The 26,822-nt window shown below is 44.8% G+C and overlaps 1 protein-coding gene across 2 annotated transcripts in view; it reads left to right on the top strand.

Moving 5' to 3' along the window:
• Window positions 1–26,822, top strand: part of RPL38 (ribosomal protein L38) — a 485,012-nt gene that overhangs the window by 285,745 nt on the left and 172,445 nt on the right. Inside the window, exon 1 of one of the 2 annotated variants that reach the window (XM_063961176.1) lies at window positions 7,318–7,323. The exons of the other annotated variant lie outside the window; for it this stretch is intronic. The gene's annotated coding sequence lies outside the window, so the exon portion shown is untranslated. Of the gene's footprint in view, window positions 1–7,317; window positions 7,324–26,822 lie in introns of those variants that run through there. 2 annotated transcript variants of the gene reach the window in all.

Consider the following 26,822-nt stretch of genomic DNA (forward strand, 5'->3'; position numbering starts at 1 on the left):
AACGGCTCGGTGAGATCTGAAATATTTGAACACTTACATACAAGCGTTCAAATCAAGATGGAGTCACTCAGAGCAGTGATAGCGAACCAGGAAGAAGGGGACGAGATGGTGTCACTGGATATCAGGGACATTTACCTACATGTCCAAATTTGCCCTTCTCACCAAGGGTACTTCAGGTTCGTGGTACAGAACTGTCACTATCAGTTCAGACGCTGCCGTTTGGATTGTCCACGGCGCCCCGGGTCTTTACCAAGGTAATGGCCGAAATGATGATTCTTCTTAAAAGAAACTTGGACGCTTTCCTGATAAGGGCAAGGTCCAGAGAACAGTTGGAGGTCGGAGTAGCACTATCTTTAATAGTTCTACGACAGCACGAGTGGATTCTAAATATTCCAAAATCGTAGCTTTTCCGAGGACACGTCTACTGTTCCTAGGGATGATTCTGGACACAGTCCAGAAAAAGGTGTTTCTCCCAGAGGAGAAAGCCAGGGAGTTATCCGAGCTAATCGGGATCCTCCTAAAAACAGGAAAAGTGTCAATGCATCATTGCACAAGAGTCCTGGTAAAAATGGTGGCTTATTGCGAAGCAATTCCATTCGGCAGATTTCACGCAAGAACTCTTCAGTGGGATCTGCTGGACAAATGGTCCGGATCGCATCTTCAGATGCATCAGCGGATAACCCTATATCCAAGGACAAGGGTGTCTCTCCTGTGGTGATTACAGAGTGCTCATCTTCTAGAGGGCCACAGATTCAGCATTCAGGAGTGGATGCTGGTGACCACGGAGGCCAGCCTGAGAGGCTGGGGAGCAGTCACACAAGGAAAAAAAAAAATTTCCAGGAAAGTGTGATCAAGTCTGGAGAATTCTCTCCACATAGATGGAGCTAAGAGCAAAATTATAAGGCTCTAAACTTAGCAAGACCTCTGCTTCAAGGTCAGCCGGTATTGATCCAGTGGGATAACATCACGGCAGTCGCCCACGTAAACAGAAAGGGCGACACAAGAAGCTGGAGGGCAGTGAAAAAACTGCAAGGATTTTTCGCTAGGCGGAAAATCATGTGATAGCACTGTCAGCAGTGTTCTCTCCGGGAGTGGACGACTGGGAAGCAGACTTCCTCAGCAGGCATGACCTCCACCTGGGAGAGTGGGAACTTCATAGGGAAGTTTTTCCGCATGATTGTGAGCCATTGGCAAAGACCAAAGGTGGAAATGATGGCGTCCCGCCCGAACAAAAAACGGGACAGGTATTGCGCCAGGTCATGAGACCTTCAGGCGATAGCTGTGGATGTCCTAGTAACACCGTGGGTGTAACAGTCGGTGTATGTGTTCCCTCCTCTGCTTCTCATAACCAAGGTATTGAGAATTATAAGACATAGAGGAGTATGAACTATACTCGTGACTCCGGATTGGCCAAGAGGGACTTGGTACCCGGAACTTCAAGAGATGCTCACAGAGGACTAAGGGCCTGGGGAGCTAAGAAGGGACTTGCTTCAGCAGGTACCATGTCTATTCCAAGACTTACCGCGGCTGCGTTTGACGGCATGGCGGTTGAATGCCGGATCCTGAAGGAAAAAGGCATTCCATAAGAGGTCATACCTACCCTGGTCAAAGCCAGGAAGGAGGTGACCGCACAACGTCATCACCACATGTGGTGAAAATATGTTGCGTGGGTGAGGCCAGGAAGGCCCCACGAAGAAAATTCAACTAGGTCGAATTCTACACTTCCTGAAAACAGGAGTGTTTTGAGCCTAAAATTGGGGTTCTTTAAGGTTTTAAGTTTCGGCCCTGTAGAATTTCTTCCGAAAAGAATTGACTTCAGTTCCTGAAGTCCAGATTGTCAAGGGAGTATTGCATATACACCCCTTTTTGTGCCTCTAGTGGCACCGTGGGATCTCAACATAGTGTTGGGATTCCTTAAAATCATATTGGTTTGAACCGCTCAAATCTGTGGATTTGAAATATATCACATGGAAAGTGAACAAGCTGTTGACCAATATCTCACATGGACAGTGACCATGCTGTTGGTCCTGGCCTCGGCCAGGCGATTGTCAGAATGGGCGGCTTTGTCTTACAAAAGCCCATATTTAAATTTCCATTCGGACAGGGCAGAACTGGGACTCGTCTCCAGTTTTCTTCCTAAGGGGGTGTCAGGTTTTTCACCTGAAACAACCTATTATGGTGCCTGCGGCTTCTAGGGACTTGGAGGACTCCAGGTTAATAGACGTTGTCAGGACCCTAAAAATATATATATATATATATATATATATATAGTTTAGGACGGCTGGAGTCAGAAAGTCTGACTTGCTGTTTATATTGTATGCACCCAACAAGATGGGTGCTCCTGCGTCTAAACAGACGATTGCACGTTGGATCTGTAGCACAATCCAACTTGCACATTCTGTGGCAGGCGTGCCACAGCCTAAATCTGTAAAGGCCCACTCCACTAGGAAAGTGGGCGCATCTTGGGCGGCTGCCCGAGGGGTCTCGGCATTACAACTTTGCCGAGCAGCTACGTGGTCAGGGGAGAACACGTTTGTAAAATTTTACAAATTTGATACTCTGGCTAAGGAGGACCTGGAGTTCTCTCATTCGGTGCTGCAGAGTCATCCGCACTCTCCCGCCCGTTTGGGAGCTTTGGTATAATCCCCATGGTCCTGACGGAGTCCCCAGCATCCACTAGGACGTTAGAGAAAATAAGAATTTACTTACCGATAATTCTATTTCTCGTAGTCCGTAGTGGATGCTGGGCGCCCATCCCAAGTGCGGATTGTCTGCAATGCTTGTACATAGTTATTGTTACAAAAATCGGGTTATTCTTGTTGTGAGCCATCTTTTCAGAGGCTACTTCGTTTTGTTATCATACTGTTAACTGGGTTCAGATCACAAGTGGTACGGTGTGATTGGTGTGGCTGGTATGAGTCTTACCCGGGATTCAAGATCCTTCCTTATTGTGTACGCTCGTCCGGGCACAGTACCTAACTGAGGCTTGGAGGAGGGTCATGGGGGGAGGAGCCAGTACACACCATGTGACCTAAAAGCTTTTTTAGATGTGCCCTGTCTCCTGCGGAGCCCGCTATTCCCCATGGTCCTGACGGAGTCCCCAGCATCCACTACGGACTACGAGAAATAGAATTATCGGTAAGTAAATTCTTATTATTAATAACTTTGTGTATTAAACAAAGTTTGTGTACATTGAGCCATCAAAAAACAAAGGTTTCACTATCTCACTCTCACTCAAAAAAGTCCGTATTTCGGAATATTCCGTATTTCGGAATATTTGGATATGGGATACTCAACCTGTATTTACTGCTGCCCAAACATTCATAGGAGGAGCCTACAAGTGCCACTGGCTAATACCTCAGTTTCTACAGGTTAAGAAACAAGACCACTCACCAGCTAGCACAATACAGTAGCTGGGGGCCAGTGTCCAGGAAGCAGGAGAGTTATGCTGGCACAGTATGTGCTGCACCCTACACCACCCTGAGCTCTCCTGCCACTTGTCCATCTTTGTTACTGCAACACTGACTGCAGAATGGAGAACTGCGAGCCAAAAGTCCCTTATGTTTTCTCCTGTACTGCATGCAGTGGTAGCATGAGTACAGACAGCAGGAGGTAGAAGGAGTATCCCTGTCCTCATGTACCTCCTCTACTCACACTCTCAGTCCATGCATTATTGATGCAAAGGCTACGGGAGAAAGTGTCATACTGTTTTCCCTCCTATAGTTAATATTTCAGTGGCGGTAACCAATATAGACAGGAATTGTAGCAGGAGCAGGCGAAAAAAAACTTTCTGTAGCCCAAAGAAGGATGCGGCTGGAGATCTGAATTTCATTTCAGTGCATAGGAAAATTATGCTTCTCCGGACCTCTGGGGGATTTTTAGGGCATAATTTACTAAGCAGCATGTTTAGCCAGGTTTTGAAACAAATGCACATTGCCTTGGATCAATGGCAGGTTAATGGTCAAAGCCATGGAATTGACTAAAGGTAATTTTGACCTTCAAAATCAACCCGCCATCGATGGTCATCGGTTTTTGAACCCCAGTCCTACTGCATACCTATACAATACTGCCATAAAACCACTGCAGTTTAGAAGTACTGTACAGATCCCTAGGATCTGTGCATCCTTCTCTATATATTTTTTTTTTTTTTTAAAGGAAATAAAAGAAATGTTTGACTCCCGAGTCCCCACCACCACCTAGTTCTTAACCAGGACCAGGTCTGTAAGTCTAGGCTTTAAATTGGGGGACAAAGAACATGTGGTCACTCCAAGTTTCCACTAAGAACTAAGCAGCACTACGCATTACCAGCCAGCAGAGTAGCCCAAGGCATAGGCAGTACAGGCAAATGCCTAGGGGCATATGGGCAGGCTGGATACCTAAGTTCCACTGCACTGGCTCCAGATTTCAGAATTCCCAGCTGACAGTGGCTGTTCGATGGTATGTATAGTCTTTCAGGCATTGCTGCACTGTTGCCTGCGATATTATATGACAGGCAGCAGAGCAGCAGCAGAAAACCGGTACAGCCCAACACCAATAATACAGCCCTTGCAGCTTCCATCAGTGTGACGCTGGCACACTGATGGAAGCTGCAGCGTCATTCACAGCAGAGAGCAAACCTCAGAGGAGAGAAGCAGAGGGAAGACAGCAAAGATAAGTAAAAATGAGAGCTTGTTGAAGAGATTGCTTGAGACACAAAGGATGAACCAAAGCCCGTTAGGATGGTGAGAACTGTACTGACGGCCTCATTTACAGTATGTAAGGTATACTATTAAATGCTACCATCTACTGCATTATTCTCTTGCAGGGCCACACTTCATGTTATAGTCAATCACACTGACTTTATTTAAATATGTTTCAGCCTAATAAAGGAGAAAAACTTTTAAATAAATCAGCATTACTTGCTGCTTAATCTTATTGACTGAATATTTCACTATCATTTTGGAAAACCTTCCGTTCCCTTTGCCTTTATATCCATATCAAAATGAGCAGCATACTGTTCCAGGGACAAACTTTTATGAGAATTTCCAGCACTGCCACTTACGCAATATATATGTCTATTTTATATATATAACTATTGTTTTTTGTATTTTAAAGATCATTTATTTATACATACATATATATATACCTTCTGAGACCCTACTATTAAGTAAGGGCCTCAAGTTTGCGCCTAGCAGTCAAATTAACAAATTCAACACCTTTATTGATCTCAACAAAGTCACAAGAACTCTCACACTGAAAAGGCATTTCGCCAGAAAAAATATTGAAGCCATTCCATCCCAAGAATCAAAATCCAGGTTGAAGAGAAAATCCAAGTATTACCCTTTGGAATCCAAAGGACATTACATAGCCGTATTTCATGACTTGGTCAAGAAGGACCTTTGTGACCAAGATTTACCACCCATTAAATCAAACAACTTAAAGAATAAGGAGAAACAAGCACTAAAAAATCTTCAGAATAATCAGGAAATTGTCATCAAACAAGCTGATAAGGGAGGAGGAACAGTGATTCTGGACAGACCGGACTACGTGAAAGAGGCAATACGTCTTCTTAGTGATACTAATTCCTATAGGAAATTACAACATGATCCCACCACACAATATATAGATGAGTTAAGAATCATGCTGGTACACTATCTACGTTGCAATGTACTAGATAAAGAAGAATACCAATTTCTGATGACATCTTCTCCGGTCATTCCAATTTTTTATTTCCTACCCAAAATACACAAGAACCTTCAGAACCCTCCCGGAAGACCGATTATTGCAGGAATCGACTCACTCACATCACACCTGTCTGAATATATAGATTTTTTTTGAGTAGATATGTCACTAAACTTCCATCCTATCTTAAGGATACTAAAAGTGTACTGGACGCCCTTAAAGATGGCATATGGAAGGAAACTTATTGGTGGGTGACAATCGATGTCGAAAGTCTATATACCTGTATTGTTCATGACATCGGAGTCTCAGCTTGTAAGAAGTTTCTTGATAGAGATACGGAGATGACACAGGCCCATAAAGAAGCCATTTGCGACTTTATAAGGTTCATCTTAAGCCATAATTACTTCAAGTTTCAAGATTCCTTTTTTCTGCAGACATGTGGGACAGCTATGGGGACAATTTTTGCCCCTAGCTTCGCAAATTTACTGATGAGGAGCTGGGAAGTAGAACACATCTACTCCAACAACCCATTCTTCAACCAATTGACATTATACAAAAGATATATAGACGATATCATCATCATCATCATTTGGGACGGCACTGAATCATCTTTTTTGGAATTTTTCAGGAATATGTCTATCAACCAATTCAACTTGAAATTCACTGAGAAACATGACCAAATCCAAATAGAGTTCCTTGATCTGACACTCTCTTCGAAGGAATCAAAAATCACCACCTGTAATCATATCAAAAAGGTTGACACCAACAGTTATTTACACTTCAAAAGTTGTCATCAGCAGAGCTGGAAAACCAATATTCCATACTCTCAATTCCATCGGGTCCAAAGAAATTGCAGTCAAAAAGAGGATCAAGATACACAACTGAAAATTTATGCCGAACGCTTCAAAGAAAGGGAATACCCAGAGGATGTCATTGAAAAAACTCTTGCGAAAACCAGGACCACACACAAACCATTACAAAAGACAGAAGTAGAAGGGACAGAGAGAAGGATTACTGCCCCATTCATCACAACTTACAGCTGTCACGAAAAACTCATCCGTCAATCCCTGAATAAACACTGGAACATTTTAATGATGGACCCAGTTTTAAGAGAGGTCTTGCCTCCAAAACCCCAAGTTGTCTACAGAAAAACAAGCAATCTTAAGGAGATTTTGGCACCCAGTCTTTTAAAGTCTACTACATCTAACCAAAGCAAGCCATGTCAAGGCTGTTATAAATGTGGAAGCTGCAATATTTGCAAGCTGGTCCACCGCAATCGGAAGAAGTTTTCCAACAGTGACAACTCTCGGGAATATGCCATCAAGCATTTCATAAACTGCAATTCTGTAATGGTGATTTATCTTTTGGAATGTCTGTGTGGACTTAAGTACGTCGGTAAGACGAAGAGAGTCCTTAAGCTGCGTATCCAGGAACATGCAAGGAACATTAAAAATAAAGTAATTACACATGCAATATATAGGCATTTTCACGAAGTTCATCACTCAAATCCTGAAGATATGACCTTTAAAGGTATTGACATTGTCAATCTTGGAGAAAGAGGTGGAGATATCCTAAATAAATTATCGAAAAGGGAAATGTTTTGGATATTTGAATTAAAGACACTTGCTCCCCTTGGATTTAATGAAGGGTTTGAGACTGCACCCTTCTTATAATTTTTAATTTTTCTTTTTTCAGTCACATCCCCAGATATATGATTTTTCCACTTTCACCTCATTGCACTTCACCCATTACTATCATTAATTTATTCTCCACCCACTAGAGATCACTAATTGTAGAAATACTATTTTATTATATTATTATTTTATTTATTCAATGCTACTCTGCAAACAACAATTATCTTTTAACTATATTTTAATGGTTTTTACTATACACTTTTCCATTAAAAATGTCTTTAATTATTTTAGATATAAAAGATATATGTATTAACAAATGTATGTGCTATATCATACATTTATTATATGGTCTTTCTCTTAGTGCTGTTAATGTGTTTATCCATTAAAAAAATCTTTATTGTAAAGAACGTCTATGTTAAAACATATGATTGTGTGTAAGAGTTAAAATAACGACAGTATATTATGTATAAGTTGATTTTAAGGCTAATTCTATGAATGTAAAACGCAGTGTCTCAGATCATCAGATCAGTGTTCACAGCTGGCAAACAGAACCCCACTGTGTGGATCTAGATAAAAAGCAGATGTATATCTTAGTATGTGTGATTTGTCATTATACATAAATGTAATTTAATTTTTCAGGCAAGAATCTAGATCAAAATCCAAATTGGTCCATGTGGTGAAAGGCATTTTAGTATGTAAATCCACTGGGCTTTTATTTAGTAATTTATTTCAATAAAGTCTCCTCCTCTTCAGTCTTTGCTTACAGGTTGAGTTCTATGGAATTTAAAACTTTTGATGTTCTTTGCATGGTGTGAAATGATTGGAGACACTATGGGTGGTAAGGCCTTTTTTATATTATAGATGTGTTCATTAATTCTTGTTTTTCATTTCCTTTTTGTGAGCCCTACACATTGAAGATTTCACGAACATGGTATGAGATAGACAATCCCTTTTAATGTATAGAGAAGGTTGTGCAGAGATACCCTATGGGCGCTAACAAAGCTGCTGCTGTCCTCTGTTGTGGTTATACCCTATAACCAAACTTTTAAACTTATAAGAAAATGGGGGTGACAGAGAACTTGCGCGCAAAGGTTTTAAAAACACATATCAGTGCAGCACCCTGTGTGGAGAGGGTTTACTTATCTCAACGAAATCTTGATTTGCTGTATTGGATATTCTCCCGCATATTAGGTGTCAGCAATATATGTGGAGAAAAAAGAGAATTTCCACCCAGTATAACACCATTTTCACCAATAATAGTGGGTCCAAACGCCCAAATGCTATGTATCCTTGACAAAGGGCCTCCAAGCCCGAAACGCGTTGGAGAGAGAGACAGAAGAAAGAGGACGCGGGAGTGACGTCATCGTCAAGCGCTCGGAAATAAGCGCTCATGGACATCACCAGCCTGCGGGAAGGAACCAGAGCTGGGATACCACCAATGAGCTGCAGTCAGCGGTTCACGGAAGGTAGGGAAAGCAGGAACAGACAGGTCTGGACTCTAGCACAAAGAGAAATCACTACTTAACCTGGATAAATAAATGGAACCCTCAGAACTCTGGAATATACAACATACCTCAAAAAAACTTCACAAAAAGCTGTATACATTTTAAATAACATATGTATTTTAATTTTTATTACAGGTATGAGCAGTCATTATCAAATACAAGCACTTCCTTTTTAGCCATATAACTATACTGTATTTTATCGAAGCATAAATTATATATATCTATGTATAAACACTCCTTAGTGTATCCACCAGAGGCAGAACGCTGGGAGGCAACGGAGTCATCTGCCGCCGGGCTCCTGCTCTGAAGGGGGGCACCTCTCCTTCCATTCTGTGACACCATTGAATTAAGTTAATTGATAGCTGTCGCTGTCTTTTCAGTGGCCGACTTCCTCACTGGTCCCTGCACCTTACAAATCACACCCTCTTTATCATACTGAATATACACATTTTACAAGTGTCACACCCAGGATTAGAAACCACAACCTATTACACTGGATGCGGCACCTTACTGATGAAGCTGTTTGCTCCTGGATAGGAAACATGAGAATTCTAACTATATGAAGATACTTCTCTGACAATTACACGTAACTTCATATAGTTAGAATTCTCATGCTTCCTCTACAGGAGCAAATATCTCCATCAGTAAGGTGTCTGCCGTCAGTGTAACAGGTCATGGGTTCTAATCCTGGGTATGACTGCTAAGAAATGTGTGATTTAAATAAAAGATAATGAAATGTATAAATACAGTATATACATTTTTTTCCAGAACACTCCATACACACACACACACACACACACACACACACACACACACATATATATACACACGCACACATACATACATATATTTATCTTAATATAGGAAATAGGGGGGCACCAATATTTATCTTGCCTCCGGGCAACTGTGACGAACTTACACCACTGGTATCCACCAATTGAATAAAAAATGGAGGCTTTACCAGATAAATGTGTACTTCAGGCATGTAGAAAGATAATCCTGATCGATTGTTCCATATCAACTTCAGTAGTTTCAATAGCACTCAAACATGCGGAAAAGAGAAATATTCCACATAGTGTGATAATGTACACAAAATTTATTACACAAACAATAATAACATATAAAACCAATTAGTTGAGGTAAGAAATGGAGGCATTACCAGATCGGAATGAAACAAGAGCATATAGGTCTAAATATGAGTGGCAGGTTCCGGAATCCTGGGGCTCTACTCAGTTGCTGGAGAACGAGGTGTAGCGCTCAGTCCACTCCTACTATCGATCCACCTGTCACAGGCCAATGCGTATCGAGCCAATGCACTTTGTCATGGCAGTGTGTCCGGAACCTGTACAAAGATGCAGTATCAGGTAGCTATCAATTATTACACCATCAAACATTTGAGCAACCCTATAGTTGCTCAGAATGTCTGTTCCACTGGAGCCAATTTAGCTGTGTACATAAGCGCAGTCGCAGGCTCAGAAAAAAACCCTTAAGTGGTCACGACATGCCTGTGTTTCAGTTGCCCACAAATTCATCCAAAACCTCGCTGTGACCACATCTGTAATTAAGCAAAACACATGTGCATTGCGATTCATATACAGTACAAAAAATGGGAGACTCAACCTGTACATTCTTACAAGGAATATTTTTCTTGAGTTTTACTTTAATCTTCAAAGTTTATGTTGGTGCAGTTTCTTTTTATTCCTTGAAATTGTACTACAAAAAAATGTTGTGAGCCCAATTAAATTATTTACTTGAAGCTAAAATGTAATTGTTGCAGTCAACCACTTTTATGGATGTTTTTGTTCCTAAGGTTCCTTCTTTTCTGTAAAATTTCTAAATCTAAAAAGTGTACTTTTTCTTGAGTGTAGTGTAAACTAAAATTCCACATTGACAGTGTTCTTGTTGATGTATTTGAAGAAGGTTGATTGTATTTCTGATTTTCTCCATCCCAAACGAATAGAATGACATCTATAATATATCTAATCCAGCAATTTATACCCCTTTCACACCGCCACTTGTACCCGGTAATTTGCCGTTTTTACTGGCTTCCTAAACGGTTCGAGCTGCGATGTGAAAGGGTCACCTTCAATTTACCGTTTACAAAATAGCGTTTTTTTGAAACAGTAAAAAATAAGAATTTACTTACCGATAATTCTATTTCTCATAGTCCGTAGTGGATGCTGGGGACTCCGTAAGGACCATGGGGAATAGCGGCTCCGCAGGAGACTGGGCACATCTAAAGAAAGCTTTAGGACTATCTGGTGTGCACTGGCTCCTCCCCCTATGACCCTCCTCCAAGCCTCAGTTAGGATACTGTGCCCGGACGAGCGTACACAATAAGGAAGGATTTTGAATCCCGGGTAAGACTCATACCAGCCACACCAATCACACCGTATAACCTGTGATCTGAACCCAGTTAACAGCATGATAACAGAGGAGCCTCTGAAAGATGGCTCACAACAATAATAACCCAATTTTTGTAACAATAACTATGTACAAGTATTGCAGACAATCCGCACTTGGGATGGGCGCCCAGCATCCACTACGGACTATGAGAAATAGAATTATCGGTAAGTAAATTCTTATTTTCTCTAACGTCCTAAGTGGATGCTGGGGACTCCGTAAGGACCATGGGGATTATACCAAAGCTCCCAAACGGGCGGGAGAGTGCGGATGACTCTGCAGCACCAAATGAGAGAACTCCAGGTCCTCCTCAGCCAGGATATAAATTTTGTAGAATTTTACAAACGTATTTGCTCCTGACCAAGTAGCTGCTCTGCAAAGTTGTAAAGCCGAGACCCCTCGGGCAGCCGCCCAAGATGAGCCCATCTTCCTTGTGGAGTGGGCATTTACAGATTTTTGGCTGTGGCAGGCCTGCCACAGAATGTGCAAGCTGAATTGTACTACAAATCCAACGAGCAATAGTCTGCTTAGAAGCAGGAGCACCCAGCTTGTTGGGTGCATACAGGATAAACAGCGAGTCAGATTTCCTGACTCCAGCCGTCCTGGAAACATATATTTTCAGGGCCCTGACAACGTCTAGCAACTTGGAGGCCTCCAAGTCCCTAGTAGCCGCAGGCACCACAAATAGGTTGGTTCAGGTGAAACGCTGAAACCACCTTGGGGAGAAACTGAGGACGAGTCCTCAATTCCGCCCTGTCCGAATGGAAAATCAGATAAGGGCTTTTTCAGGATAAAGCCGCCAATTCTGACACGCGCCTGGCCCAGGCCAGGGCCAACAGCATGACCACTTTTCATGTGAGATATTTTAACTCCACAGATTTAAGTGGTTCAAACCAATGTGACTTTTGGAACCCAAAACTACATTGAGATCCTAAAGTGCCACTGGAGGCACAAAAGGAGGCTGTATATGCAGTACCCCTTTTACAAACGTCTGAACTTCAGGGACTGAAGCTAGTTCTTTTTGGAAGAAAATTGACAGGGCCGAAATTTGAACCTTAATGGACCCCAATTTCAGGCCCATAGACACTCCTGTTTGCAGGAAATGTAGGAATCGACCCAGTTGAATTTCCTCCGTCGGGCCTTACTGGCCTCGCACCACGCAACATATTTTCGCCTATTGCGGTGATAATGTTTTTGCGGTTACATCCTTCCTGGCTTTGATCAGGATAGGGATGACTTCATCCGGAATGCCTTTTTTCCTTCAGGATCCGGCGTTCAACCGCCATGCCGTCAAACGCAGCCGCGGTAAGTCTTGGACCAGACAGGGTCCTTGCTGGAGCAGGTCCCTTCTTAGAGGTAGAGGCCACGGATCCTCCGTGAGCATCTCTTGAAGTTCCGGTTACCAAGTCCTTCTTGGCCAATCCGGAACCACGAATATAGTGCTTACGCCTCTCCATCTTATCAATCTCAGTACCTTGTGTATGAGAGGCAGAGGAGGGAACACATACCCTGACTGGTACACCCACGGTGTTACCAGAGCGTCTACAGCTTATTGCCTGAGGGTCCCTGGACCTGGCGCAATACCTGTCAAGTTTTTAATCATGTGGAAGACTTCTGGGTGAAGTCCCCACTCTCCCGGGTGGAGGTCGTGCTGAGGAAGTCTGCTTCCCAGTTGTCCACTCCCGGAATGAATACTGCTGACAGTGCTATCACATGATTTTCCGCCCAGCGAAGAATCCTTGCAGCTTCTGCCATTGCCCTCCTGCTTCTTGTGCCACCCTGTCTGTTTACGTGGGTGACTGCCGTGATGTTGTCCGACTGGATCAACACCGGCTGACCTTGAAGCAGAGGTCTTGCTAAGCTTAGAGCATTGTAAATGTCCCTTAGCTTCAGGATATTTATGTGAAGTGATGTCTCCAGGCTTGACCATAAGCCCTGGATATTCCTTCCCTGTGTGACTGCTCCCCAGCCTCGCAGGCTGGCATCCGTGGTCACCAGGACCCAGTCCTGAATGCCTAATCTGCGGCCCTCTAGAAGATGAGCACTCTGCAACCACCACAGGAGGGACACCCTTGTCCTTGGTGACAGGGTTATCCGCTGATGCATCTGAAGATGCGACCCGGACCATTTGTCCAGCAGGTCCCACTGGAAAGTTCTTGCGTGGAATCTGCCGAATGGGATTGCTTCGTAGGCAGCCACCATTTTACCCAGAACCCTTGTGCATTGATGCACTGAGACTTGGCTCGGTTTTAGGAGGTTCCTGACTAGCTCGGATAACTCCCTGGCTTTCTCCTCCGGGAGAAACACCTTTTTCTGGACTGTGTCCAGGATCATCCCTAGGAACAGAAGACACGTCGTCGGAACCAGGTGCGATTTTGGAATATTGAGAATCCAATCGTGCTGCCGCAACACTACCTGAGATAGTGCTACACCGACCTCCAACTGTTCCCTGGATCTTACCCTTATCAGGGAATTGTCCAAGTAAGGGATAACTAAAATTCCCTTCCTTCGAAGGAATATCATAATTTCGGCCATTACCTTGGTAAAGACCCGGGGTGCCGTGGACCATCCATACGGCAGCATCTGAACTGATAGTGACAGTTCTGTACCATAAACCTGAGGTACCCTTGGTGAGAAGGGTAAATTTTGACATGAAGGTAAGCATCCTTGATGTCCCGAGACATCATGTAGTCCCCTTCTTCCAGGTTCGCAATCACTGCTCTGAGTGACTCAATCTTGAATTTGAACCTCTGTATGTAAGTGTTCAAAGATTTTAGATTTAGAATCGGTCTCACCGAGCCGTCCGGCTTCGGTACCACAACAGTGTGGAATAATACCCCGTTCCCTGTTGCAGGAGGGGTATCTTGATTATCACCTGCTGGGAATACAGCTTGTGAATGGCTTCCAAAACTGTCTCCCTGTCAGAAGGAGACATCGGTAAAGCCGACTTTAGGAAACGGCGAGGGGGAGACGCAGTGCCGTTTCTAGCGGCGGGCGAGCTGTGCAACCGCACGGGGCGCCCGCCGCGGCACTTTGTGACCACTGCTCTCCTCCCTCTCTCTCCCCCCGAGCGCTCCTGCTCGGGGGGCGGGGCTTCGTGGAATGACGCGTTTGCGTCGTGACGTCACGACGCAAACGCGTCATTCCACGAAGCCCCGCCCCCCGAGCAGGAGCGCTCGGGGGGAGGAGAGGAGGACTGGAGATAACCATCTACAGAGGAGGCGGCCGGCGCGCGGGACCCGAAGAGCGGCAAGTTGTAAGTATTCTTTTTCTCTCTCTCTCTCTCTCTCCCCCTCCCTCCCCCCACTTGACACCTGCCGCACTGTGTAAAATGGGGATACCTGCTGCACTCTGCAAAATGGGGATACCTGCCGCACTGTGTAAAATGGGGATACCTGCCGCACTGTGTAAAATGGGGGCACCTGCCGCACTGTGTAAAATGGGGGCACCTGCCGCACTGTGTAAAATGGGGATACCTGCCGCACTGTGTAAAATGGGGATACCTGCCGCACTCTGTAAAATGGGGATACCTGCCGCACTGTGTAAAATGGGGATACCTGCCGCACTGTGTAAAATGGGGGCACCTGCCGCACTGTGTAAAATGGGGGCACCTGCCGCACTGTGTAAATGGGGATACCTGCCGCACTGTGTAAAATGGGGGCACCTGCCGCACTGTGTAAAATGGGGGCACCTGCCGCACTGTGTAAAATGGGGATACCTGCTGCACTCTGTAAAATGGGGATACCTGCCGCACTGTGTAAAATGGGGATACCTGCCGCACTGTGTAAAATGGGGATACCTGCCGCACTCTGTAAAATGGGGATACCTGCCGCACTGTGTAAAATGGGGATACCTGCCGCACTGTGTAAAATGGGGGCACCTGCCGCACTGTGTAAATGGGGATACCTGCCGCACTGTGTAAAATGGGGGCACCTGCCGCACTGTGTAAAATGGGGGCACCTGCCGCACTGTGTAAAATGGGGGCACCTGCCGCACTGTGTAAAATGGGGGCACCTGCCGCACTGTGTAAAATGGGGATACCTGCCGCACTGTGTAAAATGGGGATACCTGCCGCACTCTGTAAAATGGGGATACCTGCCGCACTGTGTAAAATGGGGATACCTGCCGCACTGTGTAAAATGGGGGCACCTGCCGCACTGTGTAAAATGGGGGCACCTGCCGCACTGTGTAAATGGGGATACCTGCCGCACTGTGTAAAATGGGGGCACCTGCCGCACTGTGTAAAATGGGGGCACCTGCCGCACTGTGTAAAATGGGGATACCTGCTGCACTCTGTAAAATGGGGATACCTGCCGCACTGTGTAAAATGGGGATACCTGCCGCACTGTGTAAAATGGGGATACCTGCCGCACTCTGTAAAATGGGGATACCTGCCGCACTGTGTAAAATGGGGATACCTGCCGCACTGTGTAAAATGGGGGCACCTGCCGCACTGTGTAAATGGGGATACCTGCCGCACTGTGTAAAATGGGGGCACCTGCCGCACTGTGTAAAATGGGGGCACCTGCCGCACTGTGTAAAATGGGGGCACCTGCCGCACTGTGTAAAATGGGGGCACCTGCCGCACTGTGTAAAATGGGGATACCTGCCGCACTGTGTAAAATGGGGATACCTGCCGCACTCTGTAAAATGGGGATACCTGCCGCACTGTGTAAAATGGGGATACCTGCCGCACTGTGTAAAATGGGGGCACCTGCCGCACTGTGTAAAATGGGGGCACCTGCCGCACTGTGTAAATGGGGATACCTGCCGCACTGTGTAAAATGGGGGCACCTGCCGCACTGTGTAAAATGGGGGCACCTGCCGCACTGTGTAAAATGGGGATACCTGCTGCACTCTGTAAAATGGGGATACCTGCCGCACTGTGTAAAATGGGGATACCTGCCGCACTGTGTAAAATGGGGATACCTGCCGCACTCTGTAAAATGGGGATACCTGCCGCACTCTGTAAAATGGGGATACCTGCCGCACTGTGTAAAATGGGGGCACCTGCCGCACTGTGTAAATGGGGATACCTGCCGCACTGTGTAAAATGGGGGCACCTGCCGCACTGTGTAAAATGGGGGCACCTGCCGCACTGTGTAAAATGGGGATACCTGCCGCACTGTGTAAAATGGGGGCACCTGCCGCACTGTGTAAAATGGGGATACCTGCCGCACTGTGTAAAATGGGGACACCTGCCTGCGTACTGTGTAAAATGGGGGCACGTGCCTGCGTACTGTGTAAAATGGGGACACCTGCCAGCGTACTGTGTAAAATGGGGACACCTGCCTGCGTACTGTGTAAAATGGGGACACCTGCCTGCGTACTGTGTAAAATGGGGACACCTGCCTGCGTACTGTGTAAAATGGGGACACCTGCCTGCCGCACTTTGTAAAATGGGGACACCTGCCTGCCGCACTTTGTAAAATGGGGACACCTGCCTGCCGCACTTTGTAAAATGGGGACACCTGCCTGCCGCGCTTTGTAAAATGGGGACACCTGCCTGCCGCGCTGTGTAATATGGGGACACTTGCCTGGTGTAATGTGTAAAAAGGGGACTTTTTTATTTTTATTTTTTCCCCCTGTGGTGGGCGTGATATCAGACGAGGCCACGCCCACTGTAATGAGACCACGCCCATTTCAATCAGGCCACACAGCCTTGTCGGGAGCGCGCGCGCCTCCGGCGCGCGCATGCTTTTTTTCTGGCTATATGGGGGGGGGCACGCAATTTTTTTTTATAGCAATGGGGGGGGGGGGGGGCGCATTTTGAAATCTCGCACTGGGAGCCAAATTGTCTAGAAACGGCCCTGGGGAGACGTCTCGAATTCTAATTTGTACCCCTGAGATATCACCTGAGGGATCCAGGGGTCTACTTGCGAGTGAGCCCACTGCGCGCTGAAATTCATTGAGACGGGCCCCCCACCGTGCCTGATTCTGCTTGTAAAGCCCCAGCGTATACTGAGGGCTTGGCAGAGGCGGGAGAGGGTTTCTGTTCCTGGGAACTGGCTGATTTCTGCAGCCTTTTTCCTCTCCCTCTGTCACGGGGCAGAAATGAGGAACCTTTTGCCCGCTTGTCCACGAAAAGACTGCGCCTGATAATACGGCGTCTTCTCATGTTGAGAGGCGACCTGGGGTACAAACGTGGAATTCCCAGCTGTTGCCGTGGCCACCAGGTCTGAAAGACCGACCCCAAATAACTCCTCCCCTTAATAAAGCAATACTTCCAAATGCCGTTTGGAATACGCATCACCTGACCACTGACGTGTCCATAACCCTCTACTGGTAGAAATGGACAACGCACTTAGACTTGATGCCAGTCGGCAAATATTCTGCTGTGCATCACGCATATATAGAAATGCATCTTTTAAATGCTCTATAGGCAAAAATATACTGTCCCTATCTAGGGTATCAATATTTTCAGTCAGGGAATCCGACCACGCCAACCCAGCACTGCACATCCAGGCTGAGGCGATTGCTGGTCGCAGTATAACACCAGTATGTGTGTAAATACCTTTTAGGATACCCTCCTGCTTTCTATCAGCAGGATCCTTAAGGGCGGCCATCTCAGGCGAAGGTAGAGCCCTTACAAGCGTGTGAGCGCTTTATCCACCCTAGGGGGTGTTTCCCAACGCACCCTAACCTCTGGCGGGAAAGGATATAATGCCAATAACATTTTAGAAATTATCAGTTGTTATTGGGGGAAACCCACGCATCATCACACACCTCATTTAATTTCTCAGATTCAGGAAAACTACAGGTAGTTTTTCCTCACCGAACATAATACCCCTTTTTGGTGGTACTCGTATTATCAGAAATGTGTAAAACATTTTTCATTGCCTCAATCATGTAACGTGTGGCCCTACTGGAAGTCACATTTGTCTCTTCACCGTCGACACTGGAGTCAGTATCCGTGTCGGCGTCTATATCTGCCATCTGAGGTAACGGGCGCTTTAGAGCCCCTGACGGCCTATGAGACGTCTGGACAGGCACAAGCTGAGTAGCCGGCTGTCTCATGTCAACCACTGTCTTTTATACAGAGCTGACACTGTCACGTAATTCCTTCCAACAGTTCATCCACTCAGGTGTCGACCCCCTAGGGGGTGACATCACTATTACAGGCAATCTGCTCCGTCTCCACATCATTTTTCTCCTCATACATGTCGACACAAAAGTACCGACATACAGCACACACACAGGGAATGCTCTGATAGAGGACAGGACCCCACTAGCCCTTTGGGGAGACAGAGGGAGAGTTTGCCAGCACACACCAGAGCGCTATATATATACAGGGATAACCTTATATAAGTGTTTTTCCCCTTATAGCTGCTGTATAGTTAATACTGCGCCTAATTAGTGCCCCCCTCTCTTTTTTAACCCTTTCTGTAGTGTAGTGACTGCAGGGGAGAGCCAGGGAGCTTCCCTCCAACGGAGCTGTGAGGGAAAATGGCGCCAGTGTGCTGAGGAGATAGGCTCCGCCCCCTTATCGGCGGCCTTATCTCCCGTTTTTCTATGTATTCTGGCAGGGGTTAAATGCATCCATATAGCCCAGGAGCTATATGTGATGCATTTTTTTTTGCCATCCAAGGTGTTTTTATTGCGTCTCAGGGCGCCCCCCCCAGCGCCCTGCACCCTCAGTGACCGAAGTGTGAAGTGTGCTGAGAGCAATGGCGCACAGCTGCAGTGCTGTGCGCTACCTTGTTGAAGACAGGACGTCTTCTGCCGCCGATTTTCCGAACCTCTTCTGCCTTCTGGCTCTGTAAGGGGGCCGGCGGCGCGGCTCTGGGACCCATCCAAGCTGGGCCTGTGATCGTCCCTCTGGAGCTAATGTCCAGTAGCCTAAGAAGCCCAATCCACTCTGCACGCAGGTGAGTTCGCTTCTTCTCCCCTTAGTCCCTCGATGCAGTGAGCCTGTTGCCAGCAGGTCTCACTGAAAATAAAAAACCTAAACTAAAACTTTCACTAAGAAGCTCAGGAGAGCCCCTAGTGTGCACCCTTCTCGTTCGGGCACAGAGATCTAACTGAGGCTTGGAGGAGGGTCATAGGGGGAGGAGCCAGTGCACACCAGATAGTCCTAAAGCTTTCTTTAGATGTGCCCAGTCTCCTGCGGAGCCGCTATTCCCCATGGTCCTTACGGAGTCCCCAGCATCCACTTAGGACGTTAGAGAAAAGCAGGGTCCAACCCGTTTCAGACCCGTTTAATTGTGCAGTGTGAAAGGGTCTGAAACGGTATTTGTAAGCCCCAGAAGGTGATAGGCTGTCTCCATGTGTGATCTCACCAGGCAGAAGCAGGAAATAAACATTTAAAATGACAACCACTGTTTTGTATGGGTGAAACGGGTTCAGTGTGAAAGGTACCAAAACGGTAATGAAATGGTAATATACTGGTTACAATATGCGATGTGAAGGGGGTTTAACTGCTCAGACCCGTTTTAAGAACCGTTTAAAGAACCGTTTCAAAAGCAGGTTTTGCGATGTGAAAGCAGCATTAGATGGTTAATGAATGGGTTGTTGTTCCAAATTATTCACATTAAATTCACAAAACTTTGTACCAAATGTGCCCCCATTGCCGTGCCCAAGAACTGTTTACTAAAATGTATTCAATATTGCTCATGGTTAAGTTAATTTGAGCAGTTTCAACACTGACTGGGAACAGTCGTAGTGATGGGTGTTTGCACATCCATCTACATGTTTGATACAAGCATATGAAATCACATGTTGTAAGGGTGAATGAGTTCTTTCATTCCAAGATTGAAAGATGTTTCAGAACTGATGAGATCTTTAATGTAGATCTTTTGTTGTATGACCAAATGTAGAAGAAAGGAATCTATGTAGTCTGAAAGACTTGAACGACGATGATAGCTCCTGACACGATAGGATGTCCAGTCAGATTCTTTAGGAATTTTTGTCAGTTGATAGAACACATGGATTTTTGGGTTCTTGTGAGATATTAATATTATTTTTTTGTGAGTATGCCTACACCATGTCCTTGTACTAAATGTTCATATAGCTGTTATTATTCTGTTGGATCTTTTTGAATTAGTGTATGTGTATGTTCTAAGAGTATCCTTTTTCATTCTGGTATTTTTATCTATCCGTCACCACTGAACCTCCTCCCTTATAGGCTGATTTTATTATAAGTTCCTTATTGTTTCATTAGTCTTCCATGGCTTTTTCCATCTTGGTTAGATACATTTTCATTTTGAGTTTGTTTGAATTTCTTCAATTCCTTTTTCAACAAGTATTTTGAATGTTTCATTCTTAGAGCATTGGCTACGAGTAAACTCTTATTGACAACAGAACTCGTTATGGGTAGTTGTGCGTCATCAATGTTTTCTTGCCAAGATTCAGCGTGGTTAATACATGAAATGAACAGTAGTCTTTACATACTGTATGATACGAGTAAGAAGTGGTCAACTGGCTTGTGTGGGAGAGTACTTAATAAAAAAATGTTCACAGTTGTGTGCCCTGTCATTTCTTTAATATCTTTTGATTTTACAGGTACGCTACGGGTCCCAGTAGGCCATTTATGCCAGGACATGCTGCCACAGAGGAAGAGAGGAAATAACATAACTATGTAGCTGATGCACAGTTGAGCGTACACTCATTAGAATAGTGTCACTTGAGTAATTTAGCTCTACGCATGCTCAGAAAGCAAACACATATGCAATTTCATGCTTCAGCCATAAGCTGCGCTACACAACTGACAATTTTGTTATATAAATTGTTCACTAATGACTCAGAGAAATCATTTTCTTATTTTTTTTTTGAAGAATTGCTATTTGATTAATCTCTCTCTCACTCTCTCTCTCTCTGTGAAATTACAATAAGACCATGTTTATTCAAAACAGAGTACCAAACAAATGCATGTGTATCCACTTGGAGGTGGATTACTTGAGGGTGTTCAACCCACAAAGCAAATTTTGAACTTATGATGATGACAGAAGGCTGCATCTGACTGGTTCTGAAACCCTCGTAGTTATTCTAATATTCTAGTAACATTGCTGCTATATTTATTCAGACTATAACATTAGGATTGGTTTTCAGTAATAAAACATGGTTCATAGCTTATAAAAGGAAGCCTAACTGATGTCTTTATGTGCAATAGTTTACTTAAAAAAATACTGTCTGGACATGTACTGTCTTGTGTGTAAAGTGCATATTGGTTTTTAAGCATTTTTACCATCCCTGTGCAGCCACAACTCCTGTCATATTCCATGCATATCTGCGTCTGTTGTCTGCTGGAGTAAGGAAGTGCATTTTGCTAGGCATACAGAGCCGAATACATCTCACATTTATGGACACGTTTACTTTTCTGATTAGACAGAACTTGCGCTCAGATCCGTTCTTAAAATCTAAGCAATCTGACTAGATTGCTTATATTTTGCATGGATATCTTGAGTGTATGCCCCCCAGCGACAGCGATGTGCGGCCCCGCGCGTCTCTACCGCCGGTGCTAGATTAGCCAGGCACAATCTAGCACATCGCTCATTTCATCCGCTGGGTAAAATGAGCACCCCCCCTCCCCCACGCTCAGCACACATCGCGCTGTGCTGATCGGGGGGGGAGAGATGTGTGCTGAGAGGTCTGTGACAGATCGCTCAGCACACATCTTTCCCCGTGTGTACTGCCCATATTTCTTATTAATTTATCAGCAATCACTGGAGGATTAGTCACTGGTAATCATTTGTGTTCATATAATTAGATCTACTCACAGTGGGCTTTCCACCCTGCGATGTGGTTTCTCCACTTTAATATGATTAATGCATTTAATTGATGGTTTAATCACCGCTATTAACTGTTTCTGGATTGCGGAATTTACAGTTATTTATTTGAGGAGATATTTTTTTGCTTTGTGAGATTATTGAAATGATTTAAAGTTGCACACATTTTTATGGGGTTTTTCTTACTGTGTTAAGGGTAACGTTGCCCAAACTCATCATCCAGCCCACGTCTGTATGCATTTAGATACACATTACTATCAGGCACATTGTCTTGCCAGGTTTTCCACCTGACTGGAGCAAATTCAATTTAATAAGGTTTATACTCTGTATGAGGAGTCCAAATGCAGTACAATTGTACAGATTCAGAGATATACACAAACCTGATGGTTTGTATATGTAACAGTTTTTTTCAAATCTGCGTATGTGCAGCATTTGTACTGTGTATGTGCAGCATTTGTTCTGTGTATGTGCAGCATTTGTACTGTGTATGTGCAGCATTTGTACTGCGTATGTGCAGCATTTGTACTGTGTATGTGCAGCATTTGTACTGCGTATGTGCAGCATTTGTACTGTGTATGTGCAGCATTTGTACTGCGTATGTGCAGTATGTGTACTGTGTATGTGCAGCATTTGTACTGCGTATGTGCAGCATTTGTAAGGCGTATGTGCAGCATTTGTACTGCGTATGTGCAGCATTTGTAAGGCGTATGTGCAGCATTTGTACTGCGTATGTGCAGCATTTGTACTGCGTATGTGCAGCATTTGTACTGCGTATGTGCAGCATTTGTACTGCGTTTGTGCAGCATTTGTACTGCGTATGTGCAGCATTTGTACTGCGTTTGTGCAGCATTTGTACTGTGTATGTGCAGCATTTGTTCTGTGTATGTGCAGCATTTGTTCTGTGTATGTGCAGCATTTGTACTGTGTATGTGCAGCATTTGTTCTGTGTATGTGCAGCATTTGTACTGTGTATGTGCAGCATTTGTACTGTGTATGTGCAGCATTTGTTCTGTGTATGTGCAGCATTTGTACTGTGTATGTGCAGCATTTGTACTGTGTATGTGCAGCATTTGTACTGCGTATGTGCAGATTTGTACTGTGTATGTGCAGCATTTGTACTGTGTATGTGCAGCATTTGTTCTGTGTATGTGCAGCATTTGTACTGTGTATGTGCAGCATTTGTTCTGTGTATGTGCAGCATTTGTACTGCGTATGTGCAGCATTTGTACTGTGTATGTGCAGCATTTGTACTGTGTGCAGCATTTGTACTGTGTATGTGCAGCATTTGTACTGTGTATGTGCAGCATTTGTTCTGTGTATGTGCACCATTTGTACTGTGTATGTGCAGATTTGTACTGTGTATGTGCAGCATTTGTTCTGTGTATGTGCAGCATTTGTTCTGTGTATGTGCAGCATTTGTACTGTGTATGTGCAGCATTTGTACTGTGTATGTGCAGCATTTGTACTGCGTATGTGCAGCATTTGTACTGCGTATGTGCAGCATTTGTACTGCGTAAGTGCAGCATTTGTACTGCGTATGTGCATATTTGTACTGCGTATGTGCAGCATTTGTACTGCGTATGTGCAGCATTTGTTCTGCATATGTGCAGCATTTGTACTGCGTATGTGCAGCATTTGTACTGCGTATGTGCAGCATTTGTACTGCGTATGTGCAGCATTTGTACTGCGTTTGTGCAGCATTTGTACTGCATATGTGCAGCATTTGTACTGCGTTTGTGCAGCATTTGTACTGTGTATGTGCAGCATTTGTTCTGTGTATGTGCAGCATTTGTACTGTGTATGTGCAGCATTTGTTCTGTGTATGTGCAGCATTTGTACTGTGTATGTGCAGCATTTGTACTGTGTATGTGCAGCATTTGTACTGTGTATGTGCAGCATTTGTACTGTGTATGTGCAGCATTTGTACTGTGTATGTGCAGCATTTGTTCTGTGTATGTGCAGCATTTGTACTGTGTTTGGGCAGCATTTGTACTGTGTATGTGCAGCATTTGTTCTGTGTATGTGCAGCATTTGTACTGTGTATGTGCAGCATTTGTACTGTGTATGTGCAGCATTTGTACTGCGTATGTGCAGATTTGTACTGTGTATGTGCAGCATTTGTACTGCGTATGTGCAGCATTTGTTCTGTGTATGTGCAGCATTTGTACTGTGTATGTGCAGCATTTGTTCTGTGTATGTGCAGCATTTGTACTGCGTATGTGCAGCATTTGTACTGTGTATGTGCAGCATTTGTACTGTGTGCAGCATTTGTACTGTGTATGTGCAGCATTTGTACTGTGTATGTGCAGCATTTGTTCTGTGTATGTGCAGCATTTGTACTGTGTATGTGCAGATTTGTACTTGTACTGTGTTTGTGCAGCATTTGTACTGCGTATGTGCAGATTTGTACTGTGTATGTGCAGCATTTGTACTGCGTATGTGCAGATTTGTACTGTGTATGTGCAGCATTTGTTCTGTGTATGTGCAGCATTTGTTCTGTGTATGTGCAGCATTTGTACTGTGTATGTGCAGCATTTGTACTGTGTATGTGCAGCATTTGTACTGTGTATGTGCAGCATTTGTACTGCGTATGTGCAGCATTTGTACTGCGTATGTGCAGCATTTGTACTGCGTATGTGCAGCATTTGTACTGCGTATGTGCAGCATTTGTACTGTGTATGTGCAGCATTTTTTCTGTGTATTTGCGGCATTTGTACTGTGTATGTGCAGCATTTGTTCTGTGTATGTGCAGCATTTGTACTGTGTATGTGCAGCATTTGTACTGTGTATGTGCAGCATTTGTTCTGTGTATGTGCAGCATTTGTACTGTGTGCAGCATTTGTACTGTGTATGTGCAGCATTTGTTCTGTGTATGTGCAGCATTTGTTCTGTGTATGTGCAGCATTTGTTCTGTGTATGTGCAGCATTTGTACTGTGTATGTGCAGCATTTGTATTGTGTATGTGCAGCATTTGTACTGTATATGTGCAGATTTGTGTCTGTGACAACGGCCAGTGCCCCTAAAGCCACAGCAAGACTAATATGCTGCAGCCTTTTGGTGGAAGGGAAGGGGCAACGATGGCCACCTTCCAGAAAACAGTGGTCTGACCGACGCCTCCTGCCAAATTAACATATTTAAGCACAGCCGCTGTGTACAAAGATGCAGAAACTGTGCTACTGCATGTGTCTCTAATCTGGCCCAGTTTTAAGACAATCTATTAAGATGACTCTACCGACCATCCAGGATCTCACAGTATTTGGGCAACTTATTGACAATTTCCCTGATTAAGATCATGATTTGCAGTCACTTTCCCCAATACACCAATAATATTTTTTTCTAAAAATATAATACACCTTATATCAGCAAAGTACATTCTGCATGCACTGATTTATTGCTCCTTTGTGTGATGCAAACTGAGGTGGCAGATAATGTTTTAACAAAATGTGAATTATTATGGTGTAATAGGGAGAGAGCACAGTGTTGACTGGGGAATAGGGGTGGGCTGGGGGAACTACATTGCAATATGAGGGATAACTTTACACAAAGACAATGACAGAGCCCAGAGGCTTGGCATCAGTACCCATCACAATATACCAAAAATTTACTTAAATCACGTGCACAGTGAAAGTGGAGAGTGCAGCTAGGATTGCACACCTGTCCCTCCCACAAGGATATATTAAACAAGAAAAACTTATATGCAACACACCACATTAACACATTTACTGGACAAACACCCGGGATCCGGTCAGGTTATGTTTGGGCTGAGTGGGGACGGTTAGGGTTAGTCTGCGAGGGAAGGGGGGGTGGGGGTGTTTGGGTTAGGTACCACCGGGGAGGGTTAGGCTGCGGGGGAGGGGGGGGGGGGGAGCTAGGGTTCAGGCTGCAGTAAAATAGGTTAGGGGGTAATAGGGTGAGGGTTTGCTTGCTTCTAAACAGTGGGATGACATGGCTGGTATTCTGAACGCTGGCATTTCAGCCCCAACCCAAACACCCAGGTGAACAACAGATAAAACGGTGCCCTAGATAACACCAAAGGATCTGAAAAGGAATAATCACCCTTGAAATGTCCTTTTTGTAATATGCAGTCCAATATGTAAAATCTCTTCTTGTGGTATAAAATCAATTCATCCCAAATATTTCCACAGAGTTGCAGAGATAGTTTAGCACCCAGCACTAATGAACTGGTCACATAATGCTCCATGCACCCAACCTACCCATAATTCTTTCTCTCCCTGGGCTGCACTCTGGAGAGAGTCCCTTGCACTCTGCCCCATTGAAGCTCAGCAGGGACAAGCAGTAAACACAGCTCCACACGCTACAGTACCTCTGTTCTGAATTTACCTGAATTTCGTCAGCCATGCCCTGTTCTGCCGGCAGTGTTTGAGCAGGACGATGAGTGGGGGTGGGACGGATACTCTCAGCCACCACGATCAGAACTGCTGCAGCTCCGCTGCAAGCTCTGGCGCCACTTGTGTTATCCTCCTCCAGCCTCCTCCACCAGCCTGTCAGCAGCAGCTCCCCCAGCAACAGCACTCCAGCCAGACGGTAAAGAGGTTATGAGAGGGAGCCAGAGGGACCTGACCCTGAGAGCCGTTGCTGCGTTTCCCGCTGCCACTGCCTGTTATACATTTGCGCCAGCTCTGCCCCTTTAGTGTTTTAATGTTGCATTTATGGAAATGTGCATTTGCAGATTTGTGTCAAATGGGAGCATTCCAAACAATGTAACAAAAAGCTTCACATACACAAAATTGCCACCTATGACGAAGGCAGCACTTTGTGCCAAGGCTCTCATGATTACTTTAAACCATACATGAAGCTAAACTGAGCAGTATTTGAGTGGAAATGTGAAAACATGTATTTAATGAAAAGGATGGTCTACAATGGTAGAACATTGG

The sequence above is a fragment of the Pseudophryne corroboree genome, chromosome 3 (genome assembly GCF_028390025.1).
Source record: "Pseudophryne corroboree isolate aPseCor3 chromosome 3, aPseCor3.hap2, whole genome shotgun sequence".
Classification (NCBI taxonomy): Eukaryota; Metazoa; Chordata; class Amphibia; order Anura; family Myobatrachidae; genus Pseudophryne; species Pseudophryne corroboree.